Source organism: Cervus canadensis, chromosome 6 (genome assembly GCF_019320065.1).
Source record: "Cervus canadensis isolate Bull #8, Minnesota chromosome 6, ASM1932006v1, whole genome shotgun sequence".
Lineage (NCBI taxonomy): Eukaryota > Metazoa > Chordata > Mammalia > Artiodactyla > Cervidae > Cervus > Cervus canadensis.
In genome coordinates, this window is record NC_057391.1 from 65,530,898 (window position 1) to 65,540,170 (window position 9,273).

Sequence of the window (9,273 nt, forward strand, 5' to 3'; positions counted from 1 at the left end):
ATCCTGTGGTTCTTTTTTCCTGCTGGAGGTTTCTCATCAGCAGTGGAAAACAGATGTCATTTCCTGGGGAATCAGTGTCATGGTCTAGCCAGAGCCCTCAGAGTCATAGGACATGGGGGCTGGAAGGGACCTTACAGAGTATGAATTCAGTCTCTTTTGATTATGTATAATGGGAGTCAACTTCAAATTGCCAAAAGCGGAAAAGGAGATTGGGGTATTAACATAGTTACAAATGTAACAGCGAATCTTCACCATATGTGCATACAAACTTCTCCAACACCCACTCTTCCTCCCCACACCCTCTCTCTCCTCTCACCATCCCCCACTACCACCTCTGCCATTCTTCAAGACTAGAGAGTGTTCTGGTTGACGACTCGCAAGTTAGTGGAGTAAAATGTCAATCATCTTATTATATTTCATGATTCCATGGATTGAGAGTTCAGGCAGGACTGAGATGAATAATTCTTCCTTTCCCCATGGTTTCAGTGAAGCTCACTAGGTGGCAGCCAACCAGCAGGTGAGCTTGTGTAAGGGCCAGAGACAGCCCCATTCACGGGTCTGGTGCCTTGCTTGGACTGTCAGCTGAGCACCTACCCACGGCCTCTCCTGTATGGCAACTTTCTTCTTCAGTTGCTAAGTCAAGTCCGATTCTTTGCAACCCCATGAACTGCAGCACGCCAGTCTTCCCTGTCTTTCACCGTCTCCCAAAGTTCGCTCATACTCATGTCCATTGAGTCAGTGATGCCATCCAAACCATCTCTTCCTCTGTCTCCCCCTTCTCCTCCTGCCCTCAATCTTTCCCAGCATCAGAGTCTTTTCCAATGAGTCGGCTCTTCACATCAAGTGGCCAAAGTACTGAAGCTTCAGCATCAGTCCTTGGGGTAGTCAAATTTCTTACATGGCAGCTCAGGGTTCCCCAGAAACACAGGTAAAAGCTCTAAGGCTTCTTCTGATCCAGTCTCAGAAGTCTCAGAACAACATTTCTACCACATTGTATACTGAAACAAGTCACTGAAGCCAGTTCGAATTTAAGGAAAAGCAAATCATTCTTTTCCGGTAAGCGGCCTGAGCTGATCCCTAAAAATGGTGCGCTATTCACTTGACCCAGAAAACCCCACAAAATTATGCAAATCAAGAGGTTCAAATCTTCGTGTTCACTTTAAGAACACTCGTGAAACTGCCCAGGCCATAAAGGGTATGCATATCCGAAAAGCCACCAAGTATCTGAAGGATGTCACTTTAAAGAAGCAATGTGTACCATTCCGTCATTACAACGGTGGAGTTGGTAGGTGTGCACAGGCCAAACAGTGGGGCTGGATACAGGGTCGGTGGCCCAAAAAGAGTGCTAAATTTTTACTACACATGCTCAAAAATGCAGAGAGTAATGCTGAACTTAAGGGCGTAGATGTAGATTCTCTGGTCATTGAGCACACATCCAAATGAACAAAGCCCCCAAGATGCGGCGAAGGACTTACAGAGCTCACGGTCGGATCAACCCCTACATGAGCTCTCCCTGCCACATTGAGATGATCCTTACTGAAAAAGAACAGATTGTTCCTAAACCAGAAGAGGAGCTTGCACAGAAGGAAAAGATATCCCAGAAGAAACTGAAGAAACAAAAACTTATGGCCTGCGAATAAATGCTGCAGAAAATAAATGAAAATAAAAGTGAAAAAAAAAAAGGCAAATTATTAATAGACTCCACCTCTCAATAGGGTTGTTAAATAATTTGTGGCCCTTTTTAATCTCCCACAGACAGGTTGCTAGACAAGCAATACTTAAATACTGACTGCTTGCTTAGATTCAAGAGGAAAGATGAATGAGAAATGGAAACAAACATCTGATCAAATGGTTTAGGGGAGTCAAAGGATATGAATGATGTGTCTTCTCCTCTAGGGGGCTCAGGTGGGACACCTGGTCCCCTGCTCATTTCACCAGTGATCAGTAGCTCCAAGAAATGATGAAGAAAGGGTTATATGTAAAGGGAAGGTAAGAATAGTATACCTACTTTCTTAGAGTTGTGAAGACCAAATAGATTTTATATGTGCAACGTACTTAGCACAGTACCTGACACATAGTAGACTCCCTTTGAAAATGCTTCATCATCATCATGCTTGATGGGCCTTATTTTGATGCTTAACCTTGGCCATGCATGTATGCTCAGTCGCTTCAGTTGTATATGACTTTTTGCAACCCCATGGACTGTAGCCTGCCAGGCTCATCTGTCCATGAAATTTTCTAGGCAGGAATACTGAAATGGGTTGCCTTTTTCTCTTCCAGGGGATCTTCCCAAGCCAGGGATTGAACCCACGTCTCCTGCATTGGCAGACAGATTCTTTACCACTGAGACTCCTGGGAACCCCTACCTTAGCTAGACATCAAAATTTAACTCCCCAGAAGCTGCTTTTGCAGGATTATAATGGAAAGCAAAGGAGGAGAATGAAAAATGGCTTATAGCACTGTGACTCCGTTTGCACGCAAATTAGCAATGGTCATTCAGTCAGGATTCTCAAAGTAAATACTTTATTTTAATGTGTTATCTAATAAAAACAACAATACCATTATGAAGCTCTTAGATCCTGTCCCCACATGAATCACAGAAATGACCATATTGCAGAAAATATTGGTGATGGAGGTGACCATCTTGTGACACTGACCGCTTCTCTTGCAATTCCCTGAATCCGGGCTTTCCCTTTATCAGCCGTCAACTGCTAGGGCTGGACTGATGTCAAACCTTATCTATCTCCTTTAGTAAGATGAAGTTTCTGTTTCAAAGAAAGTGAATTTACTGGGCTCCATCTTTAGGTTTTCAAGGCTTCACAAACTCCCAGGTGCCTTGGCATCAATCTTCACTTCTAGAAAAAAAGACCACCAGTGTGGAAAAGTTTGTGTAATACTTTTTTATAACTCAGAATACACTGATTTGGCAGGACACCTGGAGCTGGTTCTGATACATTATTGGAATGGTTCCTTAAAGTTTGGACAGAGTAAGGAATGACAAACTGCCTTGGAAGAATGTTGACAGGATCAAAAGGCTCGGGAAGGTGGGAAACAGTAGAAACAATATATTACATGAGACATGAAAACCCACCAATTGACTGTAATCCAGGACAGCCCAGAGATACTCCCTTTGTTAAGACAATAAATAATGAATTCCTGAGAGGGACCCTGAAATATCCAAAAAGCTTGTTAGCCATCCTTTAAAGGTCATTATTAAAAATGAGAGAATCTGCCATTGAGCTGGTCCATAACGTAGAACTAAGAGGATTATGAAATGGCAAATGGCAGTGGCAATTAATTGTCAGAGGCAAGATGAATGTAATAATTATTATACTGGTCAGCAAGATTTGGAGTAGCAATCAGGCTTCCTTGAATACCAGGTAACTATAGCAATCATAGTGTTACAAAGAGTGATGATAAACGGGGAGCAGACCGAGTACTACTTAACCTTCATAACCAATAAAACAAAAGACAGGAAGAACAGAAATCTGTGTAAGCTGCAATAAGGGGGAACTATGGTCCTTCAGGGCTTCCCTGGTGGCTCAGTGATAAAGAACCCGCCTGCAGTGCAGGAGACGTGGGTTTGATCCCTGCATCAGGGAGACCCCCTGAGGGAGGAAATGGCAACCCACTCCAGTATTCTTGCCTGCAAAATCCCATGGACAGAGAAGCCTGGGGATCTACAGTCCATGGGGTCACAAAGAGACATGACTGAGCAACTGAGCACACATGCATGCACAGTCCCTCACCTATTCTAAATTTAAGTCAGTATAAAGGCTCAGGATCCATTAATTTAAGGGAAATCTAGGTCTGGTTGGGGAAAGAATCTACAGCAACACTCTATGTACAATAAATATCCCCCCAAACCTTCCCTCAGAGGTACACGTGTCCAGTTGCTAGGTTAACTACATACTGGGGAAAGAGGTATATCTAGATCTGTGCTATCTGAAATGCAACCACATTCCTACAGATAGAGCAGGGATAGGGGTATATGGGGGCCAAATAATAGATGGAATTTTATATATAATGCATAATTGGGACAGATATTCCTAATAACTGGCAGAACCTTCACAATGATTCCCTGACCTTTTGGAGTAAGAGCTAGAATAACAGGAAGAGTTCTATGGGTGTTATGACACTCTTCCTACACCTAGTCAAGATAATAAACCAGAAGCAATGTCACATCTCAAGTAGAAGAACAGAACTTAGAACCATCATCAAAGACTTCAAGCATGTATGAGTGGCAGTCCCCATCAAGTCACCTGAAGTGAAGTCACTCAGTCGTGTCCGACTCTTTGCGACCCCATGGACACCAGTCTTCTCCGTCCATGGGATTTTCTAGGCAAGAGTACTGGAGTGGGTTGCCATTTCCTTCTCTAGGAAGTCACCTGAAGGTCCCTAGTAAAAACTAGATGGGACAGAGGACAGCAGACCATGACAAACTTAACTAGGTGATAACTCAAATTCTAGCTCCTGTGTCTGATATAGTATCTTCACTCTAACAGATCAACATAGCCTCCAGCACTTGGTATATGGCTGTTGCTCTGGCAAGTGTGTTCTTCTCAATCTTTATGAGGAAGGAGGATCAAATAAGGTTCACTTTTTAACATAAGGAGGAGGAGCAGGAGGCATTTGCTGTTTCTTATCTCTTAGAGCTCCCTTCTGCAGAGTCTTCAATGGTCTTGATATCATGCAGACACCACATTTGCCCGCCATATTGCTAATATCTACCAATTATACCTAGGGAGCAAGACGTAAACTAGATGCCCTAGTAAGAGGCATATTTGCCAGGAAGTAGGAGAAAAATTCCACAAAGTTAAGGAACCTGCCACACTGATGAAATTTTTAGAGATGCGATGATCACAGCAGTCCCCAAACTTTTTGGAACCAAGGATTGGTTTCATGGAAGACAATTTTTCCAAGAACTGGAGTAGTGGGTGAGGTGTGGGGGTGGCTTAGGGATGATTCAAGCACATTACATTTATTGTGTGCTCTATTTCTATTAGGTCTTCCCCCATAGCTCAATTGGTGAAAGAATCTGCCTGCCTTGCAGGAGACCCAGGTTCGATTCCTGGGTCAGGAAGATCCCCTGGAGAAGAAAATGACAACCCACTCCAGTATTCTCGCCAGAGGAGCCTGGCAGGCTACAGTCCATGGGATAGCAAGAGTCAGACATGACTTAGAGACTAAATCATCATTATTTCTATTATTATTACATCAGCTCCAGCTCAGATCATCAGGCATTATAGATCCTAGAGGTTGGGTACCCTTGATCTAGGATATGTTGGCAAATCCTCCTCAAGGTAAGGAACAATTGTAATGCCTTGTAACCTCCACCACTAAGAAAAAGAAAAATTTCTTTGGATTTTAGGGGCACTATTGCTCTTAAAAATAATGTTCCAATTCATATATCAAGTAATTAAAAATCTGCCAATTTTGAGTGCTATCCAGAGTGAAAGGAAACTCTGAAGCAAATCAAGAGTGTGATGTAAGCTGTCCTGCCACTTGGGCCATTTGACCCAATGGGTACAATGGACTAGGGATATCCACAGAAGATAAGGATGGGTGTCTGGAGTCTGACAAGACCCAGTAGGAGAATCCAGGGTTCTGGAGCAATGCTGTTCCTTCTGTGACAGAGAAATATTTGCCTTTCAAGGAAAAAAAAAAAAACAGCAATGACAACAACAACTCCTGGAGAGCTGCTGGGCACTGAAAGAAATTGAGTGAGTATGTGGCCAGAGTGGCCCATATCATGAACAGGATATGAATAGATCCATCAAAGCATATGGCCAGTTCAGTTCAGTTCAGTTCAGTCACTCAGTCGTGTCCAACTCTTTGTGACCCCATGAATTGCAGCACACCAGGCCTCCCTGTCCATCACCAACTCCCGGAGTTTACTCAAACCCATGTCCATCAAGTCGGTGATGCCATCTGCCATCCAGCCATCTCATCCTCTGTTGTCCCCTTCTCCTCCTGCCCTCAATCTTTCCCAGCATTAGAGTCTTTTCCAATGAGTCAACTCTTTGCATGAGGTGGCCAAAGTATTGGAGTTCCAGCTTCAACATCAGTCCTTCTAATGAACACCTAGGACTGCTCTCCTTTAGGATGGACTGGTTGGATCTTCTTGCAGTCCAAGGGACTCTCAAGAGTCTTCTCCAACACCACAGTTCAAAAGCATCATTACTTCGGCACTCAGCTTTCTTCACAGTCCACTCTCACATCCACACATGACTACTGGAAAAACCATAGCCTTGACTAGACAGACCTTTGTTGGCAAAGTAATGTCTCTGCTTTTTAATATGCTATCCAGGTTGGTCATAACTTTTCTTCCAAGGAGTAAGCGTCTTTTAATTTCATGGCTGCAATCACCATCTGCAGTGATTTTGGAGCCCAAAAAAATAAAGTCTGACACTGTTTCCACTGTTTCCGCATCTATTTCCCATGAAGTGATGGGACCAGATGCCATGATCTTAGTTTTCTGAATGTTGAACTTTAAGCCAGTAGCACAGCCATAATCCACTGCTATAGAGACAATAAATTCAGGACCATAGATTCTGAAGGCAAAAGTAAATTACATTACAGTTGACCCAGACTCTCAAGGCACCTAACGTTTGTTTCATTGACATCTCTCACTAACTCACATCAATAGAAGAGGACGATTCTCAGGTCTCATTCACAGATGGGTCTGCTCAGTAGATGGGGACCAGTTGCATAAATGGGCTACTTCTGCCCTAACTGCCCCATCCCTGAGGAGTGGCCCTGAAGGACAGTGGTGAAAGGAAATCCTCTCGATTGGCAGAATTGGGAATCCAGCCCTTGGTGGTTCCCTATGTGTGGAGGAGTAAGTAATTCGAAGTATGGAGGTACTTGATAGATGTGTACTTTAAAACAGTGGCAAATAGCTTGGCCAGTTGTTCAAAAACTAGGGAGGAGTGAGAATGAAAGATTAGAGACAAGGAAGTCCAGAGGAAAATGCATGAGGATAAACCTATGGAAGTGTACTTTTATTTCTCATTAACGCCCATCAGAGAGCACGATTTCTGGAGAAACATGCTTCACGATGGCAGGGATGAGCTCTCTGTGGAGTCAAGATGGCTCCCCTCACCAAGGCTAATCTGTTATTCATCATTAGAATCTGACCTGCCAGGCAAAATAGCCTATCACAGAGCCCTCTATAAAGCATCATCCACTTAGGCGACTTAGCAGTCACTTGTTTGCACGGGATCACTTCTACCCCCTAAAGGTGGCTACAATTTACCATAGTAGAAAATGACACATATCTGGATATGGGTATGTCTTCCTATCCACAGTGCCTTTGCTAACCCCACCATCCAAATATTTACAGGATGTCTGATTGATCTGTAGGTACCCAGCACAACACTGTCTCAGATCAAGAGCCCTAAATTCATAGTAAAGAAGTCAGGCTAGGAGCTTCCTTGGTGGCTAGTGGTAAAGAACCCACCTGCCAATGCAGGAGACATGGGTTTGACCCCTAATTCAGGAAACTCTCTCATGCAGTGGAGCAACTTAAGCCCGTGTGACACAGCTATTGAGCCTGTGCACTAGAGTGCAAGAGCTGCAACTACTGAGACCACGTACCACAACTACCACACCCGAGAGCCCGCGTTCCACAATAAGAGAAGCCAACTCAATGAGAAGCTCACGCACCGCAACTAGAGAGCAGCCCCTGCTCTCTGCAACCAGAGAAAATACCACGCTGCAGTGAAGACCCAGCACAGCCAAAATCAATAAATAAAATTATTAAAAAAAAAAAAAAAAGAAGAAGAAGCCAGACTAATGTGTACATGGCCATGGGATCTTCTGGTCTCCCCACCATCTGTTAGAACGCTATAATGATTGTTTGAGTCAAGCTAAGGCCCCAGCTCAGGGACACTCTCCTGTGAGGTTGGAGCAAGGCTGTCCAAAATGCTGCTTATGTGCCAAGCCAATGGTTGCCAATAACAACTAGAATACACAGGTAGAGGAATTAAGAAATATAAATCGTTTTGGCCTCTTTAACCATATTTGTAACTGAACAGAATCATATGAGGCCTTCCCAGAATAGATTCCCACCCATGTCCTCTGCCTGCCTTTTATCTATAGAAAAACTTCAGTCAAAAAAAACACAAAATTAATCAGAGAAGTAAAAAAATGAAGAAAGGGAAACAGTCAAGCAAGACAAAGAATCCGCCTGCCAATTCAGGAGACATGGGTTCAATCCCTGGCTTGGGAAGATCCTCTGGAGAAGAAAATGGCAACCCATTCCAGGACTCTTGCCTGGAGAATTCCATGATCAGAGGAGCCTGGCAGGCTACAGTCCATGGGGTCACAAGAGTCGGACACAACTTAGCGTCTAAACCACCAGCCATTAAACAAAGTCAAGGACATTTAGTTCTTCCTCCATGACTATAGATGATATTCTGAGCCGTGTCCTTTGAGCTATTTTGCAGATAATGAAATCCCTACCAGGTGGAAGATGTTAGCGATATGCTGCCCACAAGCACCCCAACCGGTTGCAACCAGAAGGTTGATAATACTGACTCCTACTTGCCTCCCTCCAACCAATCAGAAAAATGTCCACGAGCAGATCACGCCCTGCTCCTCAAACACTGTAAGATCCTCACTACTTGCTCCAGAGTGTGACCCACAGTTTTGAGGCATTAGTCCACTGTGTCCCTCTTCATCTAGCAAAGCAATAAAACTATCCTTTTCTACTTCACCCAAAACTCTGTCTCTGTGTTTCTATTCAGCACTGGTGAACAGAGGCCAAGTTTTAGCAATATATTCACAGTGACCCATTTATAAAAATTGTATTTCATAAATTGTATTTCCTCACCCTGTAAACCTAGGCACTTCCAAAATGTACATCCTGATTGCCTGTGTTAGAACTTAGAAGACACAAATTCCACTGACTTTGAACCTGAGGCTAACTCTTGATCATTTTAGTCTCCTCCTGCCTGTAGATTAATAGGCAAAGAAAGGAATACTGTACCGATATAGATAATTAATCCTGACTACCACAAAGAGCAAATGTTTCTACCACCTGAGGGGAGCATATAGGAATAGGTCTGGAATCTAGAGGATTCACTGGGGAATCTCCTGTAGTTTTTATTAACTATGATGTTGTGACTGGACAATTGCAAAAACTGTCTGGACAAGGGTAAGTCAGATGAGAGCTCACTTCCTCAGGAATGAATGTCTAGGTTATCCTACTAGGTAAGTAACTTATACCAAAAAAAAAAATACTAATGAACTTATTTACAAAACAGAAAT

General features: G+C 43.4%; 1 pseudogene; it reads left to right on the plus strand.

The window, feature by feature from the left end:
• The first annotated feature begins 1,083 nt into the window (after nucleotides 1-1,083).
• Nucleotides 1,084-1,640, plus strand: LOC122444145 (annotated as a pseudogene).
• Nucleotides 1,641-9,273: the final 7,633 nt, after the last annotated feature.